Raw genomic sequence first — 24,721 nt, forward strand, 5'->3', positions numbered from 1 at the left:
AGTTTAACCCTGAGCTACAAATATTCTCTTCTACTAGAAATTCCATTGCCTGCAAGCAAGAACTGGTGGGACCACAAAAGACAAAGTAATAGAAAATGAAAAAGCTAAAGTCCTCTCAGACTTCAGAATTCAAACAAGCAAACAGCTTCCACGTAACACCCTAGACTTAATAACTGTCAATACAAAAGACAAAAAAAGTCTATATAGTAGATGTTGTAAAATTCAGAGATGGCAGAAAAAGACAAAGAACTGGACAAAACCACAAAATACAAAAACCTGCAAGTAGAAGCAGAACAATCATGGCAAAAAAAAAAAAAGCAAAGATAGTATCAATAGTAAATAGGCACTCTGTGTAAAATCCCAAAACTTCTAGAGCATCACTTGAACATCATGAGCATTGACAAAAGTCAGCATCAGTCAATTGCAGAAGGTAACTTTACTTGGAACATCCTGATATGCTATCTTTAACACCATCAAACAACATCTGTCTATTCCAGGTCCTTGGAAAAGGCTTGATAGGATGATAAAAATGCCAAATCCAATCTAAGCATCTGGCCGACTGTGTGACCAACCATAATACAGAGAATGCCAAGTATCAGATATCCAAATAATCAGATACTTGAGCCAGCCAAACACTCTCAAATCAAATACTTTATCCAACTTGATGAATTAGGCCAGATTTATGAAGACTCTTTGCAAAAAGTTATTTCCTTCCAGTGAAGGGGCACTACTATATATTTAAATGGAAAACTAATAATGCCTGGTATCAAACATATATCACTGGACAAATTTTATCCAAGTCATTTTTTTACCAACCTCAGTCAAATTCTTTGCAACAGAAAACTGACTTTACCAACAACTCTCTTCCACTTTCTGTTTAGTTGATATTTTGAACTTTGGTTGCATTGGTATATTATACATTTGAATAGGTAAGTTGACTTATCATCAATTATCTTACATTAGTGTCAATATGATTAATAATTGTACTACTCATCAATTAATAATAAGGATTTAATCTGATGTCCTTTAACCTCTTCCATCATAATGTGTATCTGTAGATTGCCACTAAATTGGAATTCCATCCATTCAATTTCAGAGGAAAAGAAAATTGAGTATGTGTATATATGTGTGTGTGTGTGTGTGTGTGTGTGTGTGTGTGTGTGTGTGTGTATGTATGTAAAATGTTGGAATCCATGTCATTAATTTAATATTTAGAAATACTGGTGAGATACATAAGAATAAATTTCACAGATTGTTTATTATGGCATCAACATACCATTCTTTTAATGCAGCAATTAACATTTCTTATAAAACTATAATTTCACTTACATCTGCCATACTTCTAATAGTTTAAATATCAAATATTTCCCTGTATCCGAAGGACAAAAAGGGATACATCTCAAACATATCTTACAATCCTTTTACATTTGGTAGAAATTTCTGATTCATACCTGATATAAATTTCTAGATATATGGCCATATTTCAAACTGAGTGGTTTTTAATCCCTTAACAAAACAATAAAAAATAGCCAAAGAATATTAAGTCTTTCTCATCAATTTTCCTTTTAGCATTTTCTTCAAGTTCTCTAAGAAATGTGAGCCAAGCTTTTTACATATGTATAAACTTTAAGAAGAGCTAACATGGAGCTATACTTATCAGAATAAGTCTTGGAATCTTCTGAGGTAATATGAGATTATCATGATACACTAATATACATTCACACCATTGATGTGTATTGGCTATAAGGTTTGGTTCTGATCCAGATTCAATAGCTAGAACAGCTTTATTACACTGTGGCCCATTCAAAGGTTGCCCAGTTTGATTCTAGGATGAACTGACAATGAAAGGTTTCAATTCAGAAATCAAACTTCAATGGGTCATTGAACCAGATGACATCAACTGGTATGTAATAGAAAAGGACAATGTGACATAACATGATAGAAAGGTATAATAAAGAAGTCTGTAAACATGTGTAGCCTACTTGACTGCCAACAGCATAGGGATGTTACAGGCTACAAATGTAAATTCTATGACAGCAAAAGTCATAATGTTTGGTCTAGTCTGCAATTTCTACAACGACAAAACATATGGTGATAATGTTCATTGGGAAAAAAAATATTCAAAAATCTAGAGCTGTGAGGGGAAAGCTATTCTATTTTCAAACTAGTCTATGTTCCTATCAGTTTAAATGCATTGTTGCTATATGCGTGGAACCCTCATACTTTTGTTTTATAACAATGAAAAAAATGTTTAAACATTCCATATAACTGAACCATTGATAAGCATGATGCTTGTTTTGACAGAGAATTTTCTGTACAATGAATTATATCTACTCCATTCATGCTATTTATTTCCATGAAATATGCTGTAAAATATATAATTTTTAAAGTTTTATTTCACACCCACGGTAAGCTCTCCACACTCTGGATTAGTTTGTTGTTAAACTTTTTAGACTTTATCTCAGTCTCCATACAGGCTGTAGCTGGACTCATTTGTGAAAACAGCTGGCTGTCATTGTGCTCCCTCCCCCCAGATTGGGAAAGTCTAGTATCTGCTGTTTTGTCAAATCTTTTGCAAGTCCCATTCTAACCTCTCCAGATTGTTGGAAATGAAAGGAGGGATATTTTAACTTACAAATCTCTGGTCAGCAAAGTGCTCATCAATTTTTGGTTGTTTTGCATTCTTCAATGGTGGGAGAGATCCCGGGCTGGTGCCATGGCGCTTCTTTCTTTTCCTCATGCCTTATTAGTCTTTATCAGCCAAAACTTTGTCTGTGTTGTGGTCTACTCTGTTATCGTCTCTGAAAAATATTGTTAAAATAAAAAGGGTCCAATGAATATACTAAAAATTGATAAAATAAAAACCAAGAGGAGCTACTGCAAACACACTCCGGCAGCAGCAGCAGCCCCCCCCCAATCTATTTCATACCTTTCAATTGAATTACAGTTTTATTTCATGCCTTTCAATTCACTAGAATCAAAAAATGACCTTTGTATTTTCCCACTATTGTTGCACCATACAATGAAATATTCTTCCTATTCTGGTAAAACAGGTGATTTCATCTTAGGCAGCTACAACATTATAAATTAAGTTCCTATTATTAGAACAGAAGAGAATGAGAGATTGTGTGTGTGTGTATGTGTACATGTGTGCTTATGTGTGTATACATCTGTCTGTGTGTGTGTGAGAGAGAGAGAGAAAGAGAGAGAGAGAAAGAGAGAGATTTCTTCTCCTAAAAACAAGATAATGAGAGATGAAAACATTTGAATCATATTTAGACTTTATCAAATGTACTGGAAATGTACTTCTTGGATTTTAAATTGGACTGGAAATTTAACAGATTGGATAGATTTTAAAATTGGAAGAAATGAAGTCAATTTATCATGCATTGCTAATCCCTAACAGTTGATGTTAAACAGAGAGATTTTTTTTTCATTATTTTGTAGCTTGCAGAAGTAAAAAAAAAAATCCACTTATGTAAAGTTGCCTATTTTTATTTTATTTTACTTTATCTGTAAGTTTGAACTGCTGCAACTGTATTTTTGAAAATCAATTCTCATTCAGATTGATTCATGGAATGGTTTGTTTATTTCCACATCCTTGGCTAAGCCAGTGCCAGTTACATTTCACAGAAAATTCACCCTCCTCTAAAGTGCTTGGTCGCAGACAAAATGGAAAGCCACTTAAGATCCGGAAGTTAAGTACTGCTTTCAGCTAGAACCTATACCACCATATACTATTTAAATCTGCAGTCGTAACATATTTCCTCAAGTCCCCTTTCAGTCATTGCTTTGGTTTCCAGATTAAACCTATTTTGTAAAAGGGAACAAAAACTGCAGGAAAGAGCTCATGCCAACTGTTGATTTTATTTACTGCTGTTAAATTGCCTTTTCATCAAAGGGCAGTTTGGTTTTTGTGTATCCTTTTGAGTCAGAATGAACTCCTTGTGACTATCTGACCAAGTCAGTGCAACTGGCTTCAGAAGTGGTTTGCCATTGTCCTCTTCCTAGGGTCAAGAGGAGATGGACTGGCCCAAGGTTACCCATCTGGCTTTGTGCCTAAGATAGTACTAGATCTCATGGTCTTCCAGTTTCTAGTTTGGTGCCTTAACCACTATACCAAACTAGCTCTTATGTCATTATGCAATATATATTGCACAGCTAAAGAAATATGCCTTTATCTCTCAATCTGTGGTCATTCTTTAATGCTTACCCAAGTTAGTCTGTCACATTTAACTACTATTCTTCATTTAAAATCAACAAGAGGTAAGGATTTGTTCTTGTCATGTCTTCCATTGCTTCCTTTTTCCTTGCTTCTAAACTTCCTGTCTTCATTAAAGGTTGTTAATTATTTTTGCATTGATTCATTAATTTTGAAACTACAGAGGAAAAGAAAACAAGGAACAAAAAGGACTGAAAAGAAGTTTTAAAAAGATACTTAAAATATTGTACAATTAGTTTAAAACATTTCCAAAACACATTAATATAAATCTGCATGTTGGAATCCTTTCTATCAAATTGAAACTATAAGTACTAAACTAAATCAATATTTAAACCATGTCATTAGGTAATCATTAGCAAATATTAGCAGAACAGCTCGAATGATAACTTTAAAAATTACATTAAGTTCTGCCTGATCTAAAATATTTGACAAATCCACAAATCATAACAAAATTACAAGTTTATGTTAAATAATCCCCTCCCCCATTAAATAACAGCTGACATCTTCTAATGAGGAAAGTAATGAGGAAGGATAAGATAATATAATCTTTCCTTTCAATGCAAAAACATACTCAACTTGCTGGCACATTTTAGCAATACAATGTTGGAAGCAATCAAAATGGAGTTCCATACAAACCTCTGGATCTTGACCCTGTATTAAACCATAACAAGGCTGAGTTGTTAACAGCTCCTGCTCAGATTCCACTTAAGTACACAAGTTCTTCTCATCAACAGCAGAAGTGATACAGATTCAAACATCAGAAACATTTATTTAGCACATACTTTCACATATATTGAAGATATGCTTTTGGACACCAGCATGAAGCACTGCTTCATCCTGGTCGCATAGGTTGGATACTTTGCAACCTACATAGGGTTTAACAGACCCGTTTCACATTTTTAAAAACTCACCAACCACCTCCTTATGGGAAAAAAATACTTTCATATTTTGGTCCTATGCTTGTTACACTTATATTCCTTGTAGCTCTTAGACACTCATGTGATTGTAAAATAAAGTATGGTCCCAAAGTAGAAGAATTCCCTATTTCTTGCTTCTGCAAATGCACCCAACTTCATAGAGACTTCATAAATTCATAAGTGCAAATAGATTGATGAGTAACACTAACAAAAAATCAGATGCCACTAAAGCCAACTAGAAGATAGCAGTGGCTAAAAAAGTCTACCAAATATTTAGTAATTCACAAGTAACTAGACACTAAAGGGAGAGAAACAGAATGCAAAGAGGACTGAATTTTAGGAAAAAGCTTGGCTTATGATCAAAAAATAATGAGCAGGATCAGAGGATTAAGGGGAAAAAATGAACTTGAACAATCAGTTCCAAAACTCTTTAGCATTTTTTGTTCAACAGAACGTCAACTAGCCATGAACTTTGCTATGTTCCATCAACAAACTTTCTGTTACTGGAAGCAAACACAGAAAGACTCAGTTGGAAACTGGTGACAGAATTTCATCCCATCTTCTCCTTTATCCCTCTTTTCCACCTGATATGTACAGTACGTAAAAGGAAATTGAGATCTTTGCAATTGGATTCAGCAGAAAGAAGAGAATGTTTGCAAACCTCCATGACAATTCTGAAGCTTTGGAAAGAGCTTTTACTTCTTTGGACCACTGCATTGGAGCCACTTCGGTTAAAATGTTGTCTAGTCTCTATGTCAGGATTTGAAGCTACGACTGGTTAACAAGTCAATGCAAAACGCAAGTCTGTACATTACAAGTAAAAAAAAAAAAGATGCTAAAATTTTTTGTGGAGGTGGGGAATTTCTGATCCGTGATTATCAAATGCTAAAATTACTGCTATCATTATTATGGTAGGTCACACTGTCAGCCAGATGTTTAGACTGGATTATTATTATTTTTACTATTGCTATTGTTAAACCAGGGGTGTCAAACTCACAACAACACGTTGTCATCACATGACATATCACAACTTTTTCCCCTTTCATTAAAAAGGGGTGGGGGTGGCCAGCGCATGATACACCTGGCCTGCGGGCTGCAAATTTGACACCTCTGTATTAAACAGTATTTATAGCAATGTTTATTCTAATCTGTTTTTCCTCCAAAAAATTCAAAATGGCACATGTGCTCCTTCATCAACTCTTTTTAATTACCAGATTTTTTATTCCTCACTTAAACTGAAAAATATTGATTGGCTCCATCTCAACTTCTGACTAAGAAGGGAAATGAGGGGAAACATATTTTTTATTTATTTCATTGCCACCATGCAATGCTGAAATATCAACATTTTCATCTTCTAAAGCATGAGCTGGTTTGGCTACAAAACAGCCCTGGATGTGATAGATCTTGGATAGGAGACCACCAGAAAGCTAGACAATGAAGTTGAGCAGCATCTTTGAAGACCAAAATGGCAAAGCATTTCCACAGTGTTGCCAGGCAAATTATAGGTTTATAATCATGTAGACCTCAAGAGCTGGATTCAAACTGAAGGCATCCTAACTTTTAAAGTAGAATGGATATTTTTTCCTGCCAATTTTTTGTTAAGACTGGGAATGACAGAAATGTCTAGTAACATGATGCATTTGGCCTATTCTGTTTGATTGGAAGGGGTTTGGAGGAGTTAAAGTGCAAAGTAAGTATTAGTTCTTACTGGGAGCTACAATCTATGGATTGTGCATCCTCCTTCTAAAAGATTGCAGCACAAAGCTGTTCTAATTCCAGTTACTAAAAGGTTAAATTTCCTCTGATTAAAAATTATATTCAAGACAATTTCCCTGACCACAGATGTTTTATCAAACTGTCTTCCAAGTAAGTGAATGTAAGCCAAAGAGAGACGGTTATGTGTAGCGATCCAAGTCATATGTGTTTTGTTATTCATTGCCAAAAGGCAAACAAAATACAAGTTCCAAAAACACACATAGCTAAAAAACATGGGGATTTTTTTTTATCAAGAGAACAAAATTATAAAAGAGGGAATTATGATCTTCCATGGATAGAAATTCAAAGCTGCAAATGATTGCTAGCAAAATCTCACAAGTTGAGGAGCCTGTTTTCTGAAACAGGAGGATTCAGGCATAGGTTAAAATTGTATTCCAAAACTTACTCAGTTTCCCCTTGGTTAAGAATACAAGGAAGTAAGAAGAATCCTGCTGGATCTGACCCTCTGTAGTCTAAACTTCTGTTCTCTTAATTTCCCTGAACCAGGGGTGAAATCCAGCAGGTTCTGACAGGTTCTGGAAAAGCGGTAGCGAAAATTTTGAGCAGTTCGGAGAACCGGCAAATACCAGCTCTGGCTGGCCCCAGAGTGGGGACGGAATAGGGATTTTGCAGTATCCTTCCCCTGGAGTGGGGTGGGAATGGAGATTTTGCAGTATCTTTCCCCTGTCATGCCCACCAAGACACGCCACGCCCACCAAGACACACCGACAGAACCGGTAGTAAAAAAATTTGGATTTCACCACTGCCCTGAACACAACTTCACCATCAGCTTCTTGTTCCTCTGCAACTTGCATTGAGGTGCTGAGTCAGGAGTATAGGGTGCCCATAGACCACATTGGCTGATACTCCGCCACTTGTCTATGCTGATTTGCATTTTTAGAAAAAAAAATCCTTTGTTTTCAGAAGGAGGGGCTGCTTTGGCACCTAACCCAGTGCTCATTCAGCTTTAGCATAAAGCTAACTCCGAATGTAATTGAGCTTTGCTATCCATCCTTATTAACAATACTAATGTTATTTAATCCAGTCCTCTCTGGATAATAATATTAAAGTTGAACAGGCACAATATGAGGATCAGTGTGGATGCTACGTTATGGAAAACTGCTTTGAAAATATCCATAGTGTAGTGCAGGAGTGTCAAAATGGAGGCAGCATGCACAGGCCACACCCACCCCTGCTCCGCAAAGGCAAAAAACATCGTGATACATCACGTGACATCAACGTGATGAGGTGAGTTTGACACCTGTGGTGTAGTGCTTGGTTAAATTGAAGGTTCTGAAGCAGTTCAAATTAATCCCCAAAGAGCAGATATTACTGGTATGTAAGAATCCTAGGCAATGAGATGGACTGCTGGGCACCTGGAATCAAATATTTCAGGACTCAGCTATTAAAAGTAATGAGTTTCTAAATACTGTGTTGGAGTTTTCAACATAATACTAATCTGTCTCATAGACCTCTCTGCAAAAATTGACCTGTGGTCTCTCCATAGCTTTATCAGGGTTATTATGAGGTTATCATTCATGCTAAGTTATAACTTGTTGATATAAATACAGCACCTCCTTTGTGCTGTGTTTTTGGGTGATGGCATGAATGAGCTTGCATGTATGAAAGATAAGGTAAATAAAATGTATCCCATTAAAGAAGAAGGGTTTATTTATCTGGAAGGTTTTGGCTGAGGTGGGTGTAGAAAACTAAAGACTTTACAAAAGATGGATCTCAAAACCCTAAGTGATTCTTAAAAAGAAAAAAAAATGTTCCCAGGTGAGCAATGGCCTTCACGAGAAAGACAGCAAGTTGGACCTGTGGAAGATTTGCTTAAAGTGGGTGGCATCTGGAGCAGTCCTGAACTGTCAACTAGATTGAGTTACTGTGAATTGTAGGTTTCTTTCTTAGTTCTCCAGAATGCAAACCTATTCTGTTAAGCTACTGAATTGGAAAATATGCGTGGTTCAGTGGTGGGATTCGAATAATTTAACAACCGGTTCTCTGCCCTAATGACTGGCTGGGTGGGCATGGCCATGGTGGACGTGGCTGGGGTATGTGACAGGCAGCAGTCGGCCTCCTGCACCCCCCTGGGAACAAAAACTGGCCGGGGGGGATGTTCCCCCCATATCCCATTTTGGGCCTAGTAGGCCTCCCTGCAGCCTCCTGGGAGCGAAAACAGGCCATGGGGGGATGTGCCGGCCCCCCCACCCCATTTTGGGCCTAGGAAGCATCCTTGAAGCCTCCTAGGAGTGAAAATGGACCACGGGGACATGCCACACACACACACACACACACCCGCGCAACATTTTGGGCCTAGTAGGCCTCCCTGCACTTATCTGGGAGCCAAAATGGGCCACGTGGGTACTCCTGGAAGGGGTGGGGAGGGGTGGGGAGGAGCCAACCATAAATTTAACTACCGGTTCACCCAAACTGGCCCGAACTGGCTGAATCCCACCACTGGCGTGGTTGTATGTGACTAAAACTTTCCAGTTAAGAAAGTGAATAATTAAACTTTTAAATGTCTATTTCTTTCTATATATGCTCAGTTGTTGGATAAATAAGAACATGCAGTAATCCTGCAAGGATTATGAAGCCCCACCCCTTTTAAAAAAACTTTACATATGATATATTTGAAATGGTTAGGAGAATCAAGGACTAGGCACGAGAGCAATTTAAGAAAGTGAAATTTTTTAAGTTAAAAGGGAAAACAACAGAGACGATGAAAATCCCTATTAAAGATGGGAACCATCCCAAGGAGTCTGTGGATGCATCAAACAAACATTACCGGCAAAAATCACAATAGGAACCTCTAAATTGGAAAATAAAGAATTCACAATAAATGCCACTGCCAGACTAAAAGAAGTAGGGCAATTGTTTGGAAAATACCGTAGGTGTATAAACCAGCTATGAAAAAGAAGCCATGTTTGCAAGATGCCTAGAAGGACTGAGGTTTTTTATGGGTTGGGAAACTCTCAAGGGAATTGGAGGGGATTTGTCATGGCATTTTGGAATGTGTATAAGTGGGCAGAGGCACTTCTGCAGAAAGTGAAAGATGAGTTTGCTGCAGACAGAACAGACTGTTGCCAAAAAAAAAAAAAAAAAAAACACTCCAAAACCCTGCACTTGTGGTTCTAAGTCAGGGTTCAGCAACCTGTGGCTCTGGAGCCGCATGTGGCTCTTTCACCTCTCTGCTGTGGCTCCCTGTCACTCAAAATATGCGTCACAACTGCCAGTGTACGACACCCACCGCACAAGATTTATTGAGCTTTTCAACCCCCAGTAGGCCAACCATGGATAAATCCAAGAAAAGAAAAGTTTCAGAAGAAAACAGAATGTTTAATTTCAACTAAATATGCTAGTTTTGTGTCTGCTCAAGAAATAGTCAGGCAAGGGAAGGGTTTTGTGGCTCCCAGTGTTTTCTTTTCTGTGGGAAACGAATCCAAATGGCTCTTTGAGTTTGCAGACCTCTGTTCTAAGCCAAAGACTACCTGTATGGTTTCTGGAATTCTTTCCAATCATTTTACCCAAAGTAGTCATAAAAGCATCTACATTTTTTTCTGCATGATGAAATAAGAAGATGAGTGTGTGTCCGTATGTGTGTGTGTGTAAAACTATATTTTCTTTCTAGGTTCTATTCAAGATGCACATGCACACAGCCAGTATTTGTGGCTTTCTTTGAGAATTTAATCCAGATAGGTATTTATGTGTTCCTTTTATGTGTCTGTTTGAGTGTATGTGTGTTAAGAATTCCAGGTAGAACTGTGTGCAATCTGTTCTAGAACATGTGACCAGAAGGGAGGAGACAAGGGATTCAAATGGAGTTGTTAGCAGCATTTCAAGTCATTGTCTCCCTGCCATTCCAACAGAGATGTCTTTTCCTAAAATGTTTTTCTCCACAGCCTCAAGCTGGATCAGACCCAATTTCAAACCTGATTTTTCTTTGGCTGTCTTCTCCTTTTACCCCAAATTTCATCCCATTCTGTTTTGTTTTGAGAAAAGTATCCTGCTGTCAGAAAAATGGAATTACCACATCTGAAAGAATAAAAAGAACCACCATCACCTGAAAATGTAATATCTAAATCACTTTTAATCTCAGGATTTATTGAATTTTTTTATTTCAAAATATTTCAATTGGATTAGATCACGATTACTAGGGAATAAATTATTGCATTATGAAATTTATTGTAACCCATAATGAAATTATTGTGCAATTCACTGTACGGCATAATAACTGTAACAGTATTTTTTCTGAAACATGGTTCTTTTTATTCAAAAAGACAGAAGGCTGGAAGTCTCAGCTTTTTTTTTTTCTTTTTTCAAAATAAAGCTAAAGAGAATGTGAAAAAAAAATGAAGTAGTCTCTAATGCCTAGCATAAGGCTAGGAAAAGTTGTCCTTTCCCTCCTTCCTTTTGGGGAGATAGGGCAATCTCAAAAGGGATCAATAAAATCAATCTTTATTTTTTAAAAAAGCAAGCATGCAAAAACATTCAGCAGCAAAGGAGATTTAAAAAAAAAAAATCCAGATTGCAACTTCAAAGTATTGCGTCTAAAAAAATATAGAGAAGAATACAAGGTTTGGAACAATCACATAATTAACTGGGGTCTGTTCCCAATTATGTGAACAGGAACCTCAGCTTTTCAAGAAACTCCAAGTGACATAAACCATACACTTATTGAGTTTGTACAGAGACAATAAATGCCAGAAACAAAATTCTAAACTTAAGCACAGATAACATAATAAATTAAACTTAATGTATATTTCCTAGCTGGACTTGTTACCTCTTTCTTAAGATGACCTGATTCCTGAAGCTAAACTACCCTGCATTTTTTTTTAAAAAAACAACCTTTTTCCAGCTTTTTGAAGATTTTCCTTTCATCGTGAGCCCAGAAGGATGTTCCTTCTTTTTTTATAACTGGGTACCCAGCTTCTTCCTTTTTCTCAATAGGAACAAAACTTTTACGAGCAAGCAGACAGGAAAAATAAACTTCCTACCTGTGTCATTATAAGACAGAACTGACTCAAGTGGGAGTATTAATCTTCAGTTTGAAAAAAAAGAGGCATGTATATTCTCTATCTGGGAGGCAATCGGCAATTCTTGTAAATAGCAGTATTCCAGTATTTGGGGGGCTGCCACAAAGAGGGGGGGGGTGTTTCAGCTTATTTTCCAAAGCACCAGAGGGCAAGAAAAGAAACAATGGATGGAAACTAATCAAAGAGAGAAGCAACCTGGAATTAAGGAGAAACTTCCTAATAATGAGGATAATTAACCAGTGGAACAGCTTGCCTTCAGAAGTTGTGGGTTCTTCATCACTGGAGGCTTTTAAGAAGATGGTCACTTATCTAAAACGGTATAGGACCGTGATGGCGAACCTATGGCACACGTGCTAGAGGTGGCACGCAGAGCCCTCTCTGTGGGCATATGTGCCATTGCCAGCTGCTCTTCTGGTTTCCGGAGCGCGCATGTGCACCAGCCAGCAGATCTTCATGCGTGCTGGAAATCTGAAGACCAGCTGGCTGGTGTGCATGTGTACACTGGCCACCTGATTTTCGGGTTTCTGGCACTCCAACGCACACGAAGACCAGCTGGCCTGCACGTATGCACACGCCAGAAACCGGAAGACCAGGTGGTCTTTGAGTTTCCGGGGCTCCAGTGCGTGCAAACACAGTGTTCCGGTTTGGGCACCCAGTGCCAAAAAGGTTCTCAATCACTGGTATAGGGTCTCCTGCTTGAACAAGGGCTTGGACTAGAAGACCTCCAAGGTCCCTTTCAGCTCTATTCTGGTTGGTTGGCTGGTTGGTTGGTTGGTTGGTTGAAATACAAAGTGGCATTCACAACCCATTTTTCAGCTTGCTCATCTGTAGCTCACTTTAAGTGGTCTCACTAGTTTCCTCTTAGCAGATAATTTGGAAACCTCTTACTGCTCTCTCTCTCTCAAGAAATCAGATTTCAGGACACTGAAATTTCTCTTGAAAAGTGATCTCTTATGATTTTTCTAGTCATTTGACAGTGGTTTCTGCTAGCAGTCAAGAAGAAATTTTGTTATTGAAATTTTCATTTCTCTTTCATTATCTTGTTGTTCCCTAGACTTTTCTTTATGGTCTTTCTTGGTCTTTTTCTCTCTCTAAAAAGTTGAGCCTTTTTAAAAATGTCCATACAATGACAAAACAACAGAACTGGAAGGACCCTTTCTACCACTCGGACCAACTTAATAGTAAGATTTGGGCTTATTTGTCAGTTGAATTGAATGAGCTAAACAGTCTTTCTAATTCTGTGGTTTTGTGATTGTATGGAAGTTTTAAAAATAGCCCTGCTCTCTGGGCAATTTGTTCCACAGTTAAATTGCTCTGATCCACTGTTAGTATTTCCCCATTAACATTTAACACAAATCTGCTTTTCTCTAAAATCCATTGTTCCATGTTGTATATTCTTGAAGGATTTATTTTAAAAAAGCAACAAACTAAAATTCAGGTCTTCTAGGTGATATCCTTTGAGATATGTGGAAGGCTACTCAAGCTAATTTGCCAGATTCTTTCTATCTCTCTCCAAAGAATCTGGCAAATCCATTGCCCCTCCCTAACCTATTCTGAGAACCCATTTGGTCTAGTGCAATGATGGCTAACCTTTTTGTCGTTGTGTAAAAGCGCATGCGCACATGGGCGACAGCACACATGTGTGCCGGCACCCATAATACAATGTGCGCCCCTGCACATGTGCACATGACCCACACACACACATGCTCCCCCATGCATGCGCACGTGACCTTCCCCACCCCACTTTGGGCCTAGTAGGCCTCCCTGTTGCAGGTGTTATGTCTGCCTTATATGCAGCTTTATTCCTCTTTAGCATTCATCTCCATTGTTTTGTGATGCATTTCCTGCCTCTCTAAGATTTACCTCTATTTGCTCCTGTGAGGCACTTCCTATTGTATATATGTTTGTTTGGTTTTTGTTTTGTTTTTTTGCTTTAATTTATATACCGCCTTTCTCTGGAGACTCAGGGCGGCTTACAATGCATTAAGCAATTGTAATTTATATTTGTATTTATATTCTTAATGGCTTGTTTAGTGTTTTAACTGCATTTTGATTAAAACTACTTGAAACATCTGCTGCCTCCTGGGATCACAAACGGGCCATGGGGGTTGCTCACCCTGTGCTCCCCTCACCCTCTGCGTATCCGCACCCCCCCATGCATCCGTGCACATCTTCCACCTGCGCCCTGCCCCATCCCAAAAATAAGCTGGCCGGCGGGAGGCACGCATGCGCAATGGAGCTGAGCTGGGCAACGGCTCATGTGCCTGCAGAGAGGGCTCTGCATGCCAGCTGTGACACGCGTGCCATAGGTTCACTATCACAGGTCTAGTGGTTAAAGCATCAGGCCTTAGAAACTGGGAAACCATGAATTCTATTCCCACTTTAGGCAAGAAGCCAGCTGGCTGAATTTGGGACAGTCACTCTGTCTCAGCCCTAGGAAGAAGAAGGCAATGGCAAACTGTTGAGGGTAAAACTACCCTCTGCAAAGTGGTGCAACCAAGTGGTGGACCAGACAGCAAATAGATACGTTGCTTAGCAAAACACACAGATACTCACAGACTCTGAATGTTTAAAGAAAAATAAACAGTCTTTACTTGTAGTAAAACAAACCTGGCTTCTCAAAACAAAGATAACACTTCTTCAAATAATCACGGTTCAACACAAAAACATAGTTTGCTTACAATTCCAGTTCTCTTCAGTAACACAGACACAGTTCCTTTTAGCAGTTCAACCTTCTAATAGCAGGAGCAGAAGTAAATGAACTTCCTGCGTTCTTTTATGTCTGCTTAGCACAGCCAATTAGTCATCTTGTAGCAGTTAAAGTTACAGAACATAGTTTTCTATATATTACCTACCCAACCGTAGGATAAGCATCCAACACAAACCAATTCAAAAAATGTCACCAAGCAGTGACTTGTCCAAGCAGTCACCAGGTCACCAATATTTGGTGATACCTTGATGTGGTTGTGAAGTTTGTGAGCTCTTAGAAAGACTAGAGTTATTCCAGAGGTTCAACCATACTGGACAGGTCCCATCAGAGAAGCTAGCTGAAGAGTGCTTCTCCCATAAATAGTATGCTAAAATTGCCTAGTTATTGCCTAGGTCAACAAGGATTGTACTAGATGTTTGGGTTCCAGGACATCTGGTGACAAGTGGTTCACAGGACTCAGAACTGTTGGCTGAGCAACTGGGCCAGAAAATGCAGGACTATTGGAATTAAAGTTGTTTACCAGTTGCAAATATGCCATGCTCAAAACAAACAAATAATTACAACTCAAATCCAATGAGAAGATATATGGGAATTTCTGGGAAAAATAAGAGCCAGAATCAAAAATAATAGACCAGGGGCTAGAAGAGCAACATTGATTTATAGTGAAATAAAGCATTCACAAAAGTGGAATTCGAATTACTGCAGAGGTATACCCTGGCAAAGAAATTGAAGCCTTGCCAGAGTCCATTTAGACTGCAGACTATAGAAGCAAACCAGGAGGAGTCAGTAATAGAGGAAGTCATTATAGTTATTGAATCGATAGCTATTGAATCATTTTCATTTTCAAATCAGGCAACCTCAAAATGAACTCTCTAACCAAAAAAGAAGAAAAATTAAAACAAAGAATAACTGAGCATCTAGAACAGCACAAAAACAGCAAAATAAAGTTGCCTGCATTGAAGCTTATTCCAAAGAAACAACTAGCACAAGTATTAAAAGGTGTCAATTCTGAAATATCAAATAAAAGCACCAACTCATTAAAAAAAAAAAACAAATCAATTAATATATAGCACAATTGCAGTTCTAACTGACTACATTGGATGCAAAATAACCAAACAAGAAAAAAAAAGCCAAATAGTACACCATCAGAATGGAAGATCAGGCTGGAAAATAAGATGAGCATGCTAAGATCAGATTTAAGTGAGGTGGAATAGATGAAAGAACAGAAGTTGAAGAACAAAAAGACCACAGAATGCCTGATCAAAGAATATAACTCGGAAACAAGAAAGTTCAAGAAAGCACTGGAAATAATAAAACAAAAAACAACAGTTACAGCCAAGAAAACTAGTAAATATAAAGCTCAAATTGAACACTATAGGCAGAAACTACAATTTCACTTACAATCCATTAACGAAGAGACCGCAATGAATCAGTCGACAGATAATATGGCCATGAAAAAAAATATTTCATCAAAATTATTCTAATTTATATAAAGCAAGCATTTGTCTCTGAGAAAATAGATGAATACCTAAAAAAAAGAAAATCTACCAAGGATTACAGACGAAAAGAGACAGATTATGAATGGACCTATGGCAACAAGGGCAGTTTCTGAAGCTACCAAAAATGATTAAATCAAGAAAAATGGATCACATGGATTATTAGGTTCTTATTGTAAATGTTTTGAGGATAAACTTTTACAACTTTTATAGTATATGATGAACTTTATTTTAGAGGGAGGAAAGATGCCAGAGAGTTGGAAAGAGGCCAGAATAGCACTAATACTTAAAGAGGGACAAGATTTGACTAGCAAGAAACAAAAGGGTGAATCATACTCACTGGAATGCAATCTGTTTTGGACATCATAGGAGTCTAGAATACAAATTACCTAAGTCATTACAACAGAAGAAGTCTTTCTGCACCTGACTATGGGGGGCTGTGTCCGGGGTGAGATTTGATTTTTGTGGCACAGAATTATGCTAATCAAAGTTGTGTTGATCCTACTGCAAAAAATTTAAATCTGCTCCATTTCTCATTCCCAGATGTGTTTTGGTATCTAATTATTTGGAAGAGGAAATAATTATTTTGTCAATGTATTCACATGTCTTACCGTTTAGGTTGTTTTTCCATCTCTCATTTTTCATTCATGTACAGATTCAGGTTTCCCCTTCCTTCAACCATATTTTAGACATCATTCTAAAAAAAAAACAAAAAACAAAAACAAAAAAAACAAGTTCTGTTTAGATCTTTTCTCATACTGGTGGGAAAGAATTTTCCTGAAATCTTTGGTTTGTTCTAGTTTTGGGAGATGAACAAAGATAGAATCAATCACCTCCGGGCAGATCATCCCAGCTGCTCTATCATTTGCATCATCTTAAACTCTGTATCTATGAGATTTTGTCAAGAAGAAAGGCAACCCCTAGGACTTCAGAAGTACTTTCATTTTGAAAGACAAAACCCTCAACTTTCCAGCTTCTTTGCAAGTGGGCATTTTCCTGTCTTCAATTGTGAAAATTGTGTTTGCTGTTTTTTTCCTTCAGCTGCTCCAGATGATTGACTTTTTTCTGTCTATCTTTCATAGAAACTCACTGCTCTGGGCCCATAGTTAAGACTGAGGAGAAAGCTGTCTAGGTGTATCTCTGGATAGTAGAAATCTAACCTGTGCAAGGACTTGTGAAGCGGTTCTTTGTAACTCACAGAAAGAATATTTATTACAGGAAATACATGTGCAGGGCATAGGCAAAGCCTAGTTCCTAGTGTCAACTTGCAAAGCTTTCAAGTTGCCATGAGCAGGAGGGAGGGAGAACTGATAGAGCTGATTGATTTCCCTAACTGAAGTGCATTCCATACATTCTTCCTGACTGCAATCAGAAGGAGGGTGTTGGATTTCACAGCCAGTCAAAGTGGTTAATTGGAGAATGTGATTTATGACATGGCCAGAGAGGAGGGGAGAGACAGGGTCATAGGGGAACGTAAATCTATGTGGGATTAGTTCTAACTGCATCCAAATATTGCCGAAATGGTGCTCCTAATAAATGACTGTATTTCTTTTGAAGTTTGGCTCATGGCTCATGAATTAATTAGGACATCTTTCAGAAACTTCACACCTAGCTTGCTACATCAGGCAGATGGAAAACATAGGCAGAAAAAGGCACCCTGAGATTTCCAGCTTCACAGACAGAGCAGCCACAAGTGATTAATAAAGAGGACCTACAGGAAATTCCTCACTCTCTATTCAGTAGCATTGTGTCTGATGGTTGTGAGGCACTGAAGAATTGGTGTAACTGAAGTTGTTGTTTGAGCAGACCCTGTCACAAAACACATGTCACAAGCCAATAGGATTGTGCAAGCACACATTGTTTTGACCCAAGACAGTAGGATTGGCAAGCACATATTGTTTCAACTACCACAACTCTTGTGTTAAATTTTATATTTACCGACAAAGAAATAAAGGGAGACTTTAACATAAAAATAATTTGTCGTGAAAGCGACTGCCTGCGAAGGCTCCTGGACTGGGGCTGAAAGGCGAAAGTGGAAGCAGTATGCTCCATCCCATATTTGAGTAGACCAGGTTGCCCTGATAAAAAACACCACAACCCATACTTCTGCAGGACATGTTTAGCTCCTCTACCTTGCAAGAATTTATTCTCCAATCTCTTATTCTGTAGGGCCTCCCCATTTCCCCCCAAAAAACTCAGAGGCTGTTTCTTTCAGTGAAGGTCCCAAAATGGTTTCTGAGTTCCAGTAATGCAAAGTCTCTTCTACATCTTTTATTTCTGGTTGTCATTTCTGTCCACTATGCTCAATCCTTTGTCCTTTGCATGGAGAGTGGCTGGCACGTAATGGGAACCTGATAAACGTTCACCTTCCAACATCCCCAGTTGTTGCTTCCATTCTTTGATTTGAAGGATCATTGCAAATTGGTGGGTGTGCTGCAAACATATATGAGATTGCCCTTGGACTGTAATGGAGCATATGGTTGCATACACATGGAGTTGTAATAGATTGGTCTCCATCAAGCAAGCAATCCCAAGCCCTCTCCTACATTCCTTACTATTACAATCCTGGAGACAACCTGTTTGCTAGGCAACTGAAGTCCCTTTATTTTTTGTTTTTGTCCAGAGGAAATTTCTCTCTGCATTTTTTTAAACAGTTTGTTTATATATTTTGACATTACACACATAAGTGCTTAGTGAACAGTGCATTGACTGGATCAATTTATTTACATATAATACTTTTCCCACTCCTAATTTCTACCTCTACTATACAACCTTTTATAAAACAAGTCCCATGTTTGAAAATAATCTGTATCTTCTTTTTCTTTTATTTTTAGCGTCAATCTGTCTGTTTCTGCACAATCTAATTTTTTTTAATTACATCGTCCTCTGTAGGTGTTTCCTCATTTTTCCTATACTGTTGCATTTTTGATCACAAGGGAGAAAGTGGAAAATTTGTTCTTGACTTTCTTGGTCTTTTCGGTAACTGAGTAGAGTAAATACAATCTGTGAGCAGTTCAATTACATGTCTGAATGAGGATCCTGATTCCAGAAGACCATAGGAATATTGAGCATAGACATTGAGATCAAGCAATTCATTCACAGCTGGAGATTATGATAGAAGGTGAAAAGGAAAATATCACGAATGTCAGATAATCATCTAATGATAATGATTGTGAGTGTGGTAGCACAGTGGTTAGAGTGCAGTACTGCAGGCTTCTTCTGCTGCTGCTGGCTGCCTGCAATTTGGCAGTTCAAATCTCACCAGGCTCAAGGTTAACTCAGCCTTCCATCCTTCCGAAGTAGGTAAAATGAGGACCCAAATTGTTGGGGGCAATATGCTGACTCTGCTTAGGGAGGACTGTAAAAGCACTGTAAAGTGCTGATGAGCCATGGTAGCACAATGGTTAGAGTGCAGTACTGCAGGCTACTTCTGCTGATCACCAGCTGCCAGCAGTTTGGCAGATCGAATCTCACCAGGCTCAAGGTTGACTCAGCCTTCCATCCTTCCGAGGTCAGTAAAATGAGAACCCAGATTGTTGAGGGCAATATGCTGACTTTGTAAACTGCTTAGAGAGGTCTGTAAAGCACTATGAAGCGGTATATAAGTCTAAGTGCTTTTGCTAATCAGAAATGCACATAGTGCATTACTTCCGCCCACCCTGATCCCCACAAACACTATTGAAAGAACAAAATAGAGTTCAGGGTTTTTTTTTTTTAAAAAAAAACCACAGTCAGTTCAATACATATCTGTCTTACACTCTCTTTAATAGGTGTTTTGTTCAATTTCCCCCGTTCTTCCCCAAAATGAAGACAGATTTCTAGAAAATGCAAAATGGAGTTTTCTCATCCTCTTTGTGAAAGCCCAACTTTCTCACTACTCATGGTTTGAGTTTCCCATGCTTTTCTGATCTCTTTTAAACTTCTGAGAATTTTATTTTAATTGGTTGCCATGCCACTGGAAGACAGTCTAGGAGATTGGCAGGTAGTGCTTTGACCCATGAAATCATTGGCTGTGTACTACTTGCCAAATCCCCCTGTGCCTCATTTGCCAGTATAGAAATAATGACAGCTGTTGCCACAGCATCTATTCCCCACCCATTTCAATTCTCCTCGGTGTTGTTGTTCCTTCCACTTGCAACATTGCTCCAGACAACACTGTCCTGTGTATATTCTTTTAATTGAAACCATGCTTTTGGGATGATTTCTATTCAGAAAGAGAAGCTTTGAGGGAGTTTCAGTCCAGATTGAGTTCACTAATCAAGCTCAGATTTTTCTATCAAGGGGATGGAAATTCTTACTGCTGCTGATCTCATTCTGATAGGGTAACAAATTTTCCAACTGAACATGGGACTAAAATGTCTGGGAAATATATAATATCATGCTGGTTTTGATTGCTTGATCTGGACTTTTTTCTCTCTTTGATGAAGAAATAGAGTTAGGAAGATTTTTTTTAAAATGTGCTGATGTGAATTAGTATTTCGGGTATGATATGCACTTCATATATACTATTTTCAGTCAGTTAAAGGGAGTAACCGATATAAAAAACATGATTTTGGATACTGATTCAATCTATATATGAGTAAGTAATGAAACTATTATATAAACCTTTAAACTGCAGTGTCAGGAAGGTTGAAAAATAGAATTGGGAATAGCATTAGATTGACTACTTTTTATTTTTCTTGATTCGTTGCATTGAAAGAATCATTGAATAGAAAAAAGGGCAATGTTAGATGGATTGATTATAGCTATAAAAATTAAAATATGTTAAAGAAACTTAGATTACTCGTAATCATTTAACTACTGTTCATATACAATGTGTAAAATGTGCATTGTGTCGATACCTTGCTTTCCTAGAGAAAGAAAGATAATTCAACAGAGAATTGTTCATTAATGTAGTGAGGAAAGAAGTCTGGGGATTCTGTGCCACAAGCATATGGTAATTACAACCCACTGGACTAAAGTCAGAAACTGTTAGCAAATAAGAAGTATGTATGTTGTATCATCAACAGGGGACTCAACTGGTCATGAAATATAACCTTCCTTAAATAGGATAAAATATCAAAGCAGAACCAGAGAGCACAGCTATGATTTGGAACAGCTTCTGGGAAAAAACGAACCCTGAGAACAATCACTTCATTGCCAAATTCGACCCTTTGCCTTGAGGTTTCCAACTCTAATTATTATGAATGTAGCATGATGACCAGTTCATTTGTCCAAGACTAAAATCTAGTCTTACATGAATACAAAAGTTTGTCTAGTAAGTCAAAGCAGACAAATTAAGAGTATCATAGAATGTCACTGATGTCATAATGAGAGGCAGTTTGATATAGTGGTTAAGACACCAGGTTTGAAAATGGGAGACTATGAGTTCTAATTTGGCCTTACACAAGGAGTAAGATGAGTGACCATAGCCATTCTGTCAACCCTAGGAAGCAAGTAATAGCAAATCACTTCTGGAAAATCCCTGCCAAGAAAACTGCAGGGACTAGTTCAGACAATTTCCAGAAGTCAGTATTGATTTGAAGATTCAAAGAAAATGCCATTGAGCATAAATACATTTATTTATTTATTTATTTATTTATTTATTTATTTTCTAGATTTGGGATTTCTTTTTAGTTATTTTGGTTTGGTTTTATTAACCAAACCAAACCAAACCAAATTCTTGGTTTGAACAACAACATAAAAAACAACAACAACAATATGAAACCTTGCACTTCATCATCTAAACCTTAGCTGAATTCATTTCCTCAGAAAAGGCAACTATCTGAAAATAGTCTGAAAATTATTTCCAATTCTGCCAAGAAAATAACAATGTTACTGAAAAAAGAAGAAAGAAAGTGACTTAAAGAAAAAAGAAGGAAGTGTTTTGTCTTCAGTTTGGCATGTGTCATCTTCTCATAAGAGGCTATAATTCCTATAAATGTAGCTTCTCGACCTTTTGGCTAAGATCAAGTGTAGTATCTATAAATGTAGCTTAATTTCCAAATGTTTTAAAATGGAAAACAGGCTGAAAAAAAAATTTTTTTTTGAAGTATATTTGGTCACACAGACTCAAATTCTAGATGCTCACTGGCTGATTTTAGCACAGGCGTGTTCTTTTAGCCCAACATACCTCACAGGGTTGTCATTTATTATTTTATACTAGAATTCTTAAGTGTATACATACTGAGTGCTTTTATTTGTTCTGGTCTAAGACTGTAATAATAAATTGAATTGAATACCTCATGGGGTTGTTGTTATAAGGATAAATGGGAGAAGAAAGTGCCATTGATACCATTTGAACTGAAGAAAAGGTGGCATGTAAGCTAATATATCAATCTAGACTCTGGATTTGTCAATAGTTTTTTTTTTTTTCCTGAAATCATCTATTTATTTATGGTCTAAATGTCAGAAGGACACTTTCTTAGATACAGCTGTATTAGGCTTCTTTGAACCAGAAATTCTGATTTCTATCTGTGCAATTGATGAATTAATTCAGTATATATAGAACCATGCTCTATTTAATATATAAATATATGCTATATCAACCTGCCCGCATCCTATTTATAATTAGTGTTGTATTTATCTCTTTTAAAAAAAGTACTGTCATTCTACCATCAATTCAACATAAAACCCAGCTTCATTTACAAATAAAGATCAATGGAGTGGGAAGCTCTTTGATTTTGGTCCATCACAGTAGAGATAGCTATTATTTTATAAAGGTCTCCAAGAAATTCCTTATGTTATAAGCAAAACGTATGTGACTCTTTTGAACCCAAATTTAGACCCTTTTCTTTTGCTTTTTGCTAACAGAATATGACTGCTTGGATTTCAATTCCAAGATAGTAATTTCAGCCAGCCATTCAAGCTTTTGGTTTTCTCAGCTGCATAAACAGTCCAAAGAAGAATGGAATACTTTGCAAGCTATGTATCCTTTGCTCAGTTAGGATTTATTCATGAAAATCCTTGCATTCTGAAGCACCTGAGCTGCAAAACATAAAATTTAATTTTTGGAGGCTCCGTGATGTAGATAATTAGGGAAATTTGTCTTTGCATACAGCCAAGCTATTCAGATATTTGTTGCTATGTCTTTCCAAATAATTCAAATGTGTGAAGTTCACCTGAATGTTCCTAAACTGACTATTTTGTAAAGTCAGACTAAATCTCTTTAAATAAATGTATGACTCTTAGGTAACATTGCCCCAAACAAAATGCAAACTTGTTATGTTTTATGGCACTGTGAGAAATGAAGAAAAGGCTTTTGGGAAGGTGTACATTCTCTATGGTTAAAATAGGAATTTTGTTTTATACTCATTACAGGCAAGTTTCCTGGATTTCACAACAAGCAGAATTGGCAGCTGATTCTGCTAGGAATGTAATAATTTGTATTTCTTTAGTCTGTGCCTTTATGAGGTGAAGTATTGGGTGTATAAGATTTTTAAACAAAATATGCATTCCTTTGGTTCAAATTTAAACAGTTTGGGGAAAATGCAATCCAGAATTAAAACTACACATTTCTATAAAGTGAAGCATCCAGAGAACATCTAAATATAATTTACTGGAAATGTTTCCTCAAAAATGATATTTGGGTAATGAAGTTGTAGGAGAAGAGAGTTAGCCAGTGAAATAAGCAAGCTGTCAGTGTTCCGAGTAATGCACCCATTGAAAACAGAACTCCAAGGTACGTAGATTCCTCAAAGAACATGTTTATTGGATACATCATATTGGCACAGCTGGTGAAAACCAACTCTGAAAGTTCCCGCGGTTTTCAGCTAATTAAAAGAGCAAAAATCCCCCCTCCCAAGTGTCACTGGTCACATTGTCCAATGAATATAGCTAGCAGGCTCCTCTTCTCCTTCAGCAGCCACCTGTTACGATGAGCTTGGTTCCCACAAGAAAAAAATTTGTTTTGACTGTTAGCCAGGCTATCTACTTCCTCCCTCCCTTCCCCCTCTCAGGCTTCATGGCTACTATGAGCCAGCACAAGATGGCTTCAGCCAGGTTCGCTTCACAGTTGACACAAGCATTAAATCGGGGAAATAAATATATGTTTCAATCCTGAAATAAGCAAAAGAGAACTCCAATATATGCACTGGAAATCTTAACACAACAATAGAGCTGTAATAGTTGGAGCACAAGGTCCAATTATTCATGTAAGGGTTCAAATTGGACAAAACTATCTTCAGCCATCTACTTGGGTTGTTTATTCTGGTCACAGCAATCAAGTATCAGAAAAGTGAATGTTTATGTTTCTGGGAAAGGATAAGCTTAGAATGTTTCTTTATGCATTCTATAGTTTTGATGAAACACTGGAAAGGTTCAAAAACTATTAAATCTGCTTATTATAGGAAAATCCAGTGAAGTATTATGGTTCTCAATAAGTTTTATGTATTTAGCAAATTTATATAACATAAAATGTGACCCTGGGAGGCACACAATAGATAAAAACAGTAAACACCATAAAAAAACACTCAAACACAAATAAAAAAAAGAAAAACCCAAGATAGCAAGATGACAATCATGACTTGACAACTTGCTGTCTCCCCATGGGACCATGGAAGAACTACAGTTTGAGAGGTTTTTTGGAAGGCAAGCAGAGATGGAAC

At 37.5% G+C, this 24,721-nt stretch overlaps 2 long non-coding RNA genes and 1 other non-coding gene across 3 annotated transcripts in view; 2 read left to right on the forward strand and 1 right to left on the reverse strand.

The window, feature by feature from the left end:
- The window catches only part of LOC132710644 (uncharacterized), a 56,957-nt gene extending 40,123 nt beyond the window's left edge, over positions 1-16,834 (reverse strand). Inside the window, exons 1-3 of the long non-coding RNA XR_009621327.2 lie at positions 16,042-16,834; positions 4,214-4,379; positions 2,636-2,801 (exon numbers count right to left, since the gene is read on the reverse strand). This is a non-coding gene — a long non-coding RNA (uncharacterized LOC132710644). The remainder of the gene's footprint in view (positions 1-2,635; positions 2,802-4,213; positions 4,380-16,041) is intronic.
- A 4,620-nt stretch (positions 16,835-21,454) lies between these two features.
- LOC117674932 (uncharacterized) lies at positions 21,455-24,468 on the forward strand. Its single transcript, XR_004594049.3, has 2 exons — positions 21,455-21,643; positions 22,929-24,468. It is a non-coding gene; the product is annotated as an uncharacterized LOC117674932 (long non-coding RNA).
- On the forward strand, positions 22,059-22,248 carry LOC117675064 (U2 spliceosomal RNA). Its single transcript, XR_004594108.2, has one exon. It is a non-coding gene; the product is annotated as a U2 spliceosomal RNA (small nuclear RNA).
- Positions 24,469-24,721: the final 253 nt, after the last annotated feature.

This window comes from Pantherophis guttatus, chromosome 1 (assembly GCF_059756535.1).
Source record: "Pantherophis guttatus breed Tessera chromosome 1, ASM5975653v1, whole genome shotgun sequence".
NCBI lineage: Eukaryota > Metazoa > Chordata > Lepidosauria > Squamata > Colubridae > Pantherophis > Pantherophis guttatus.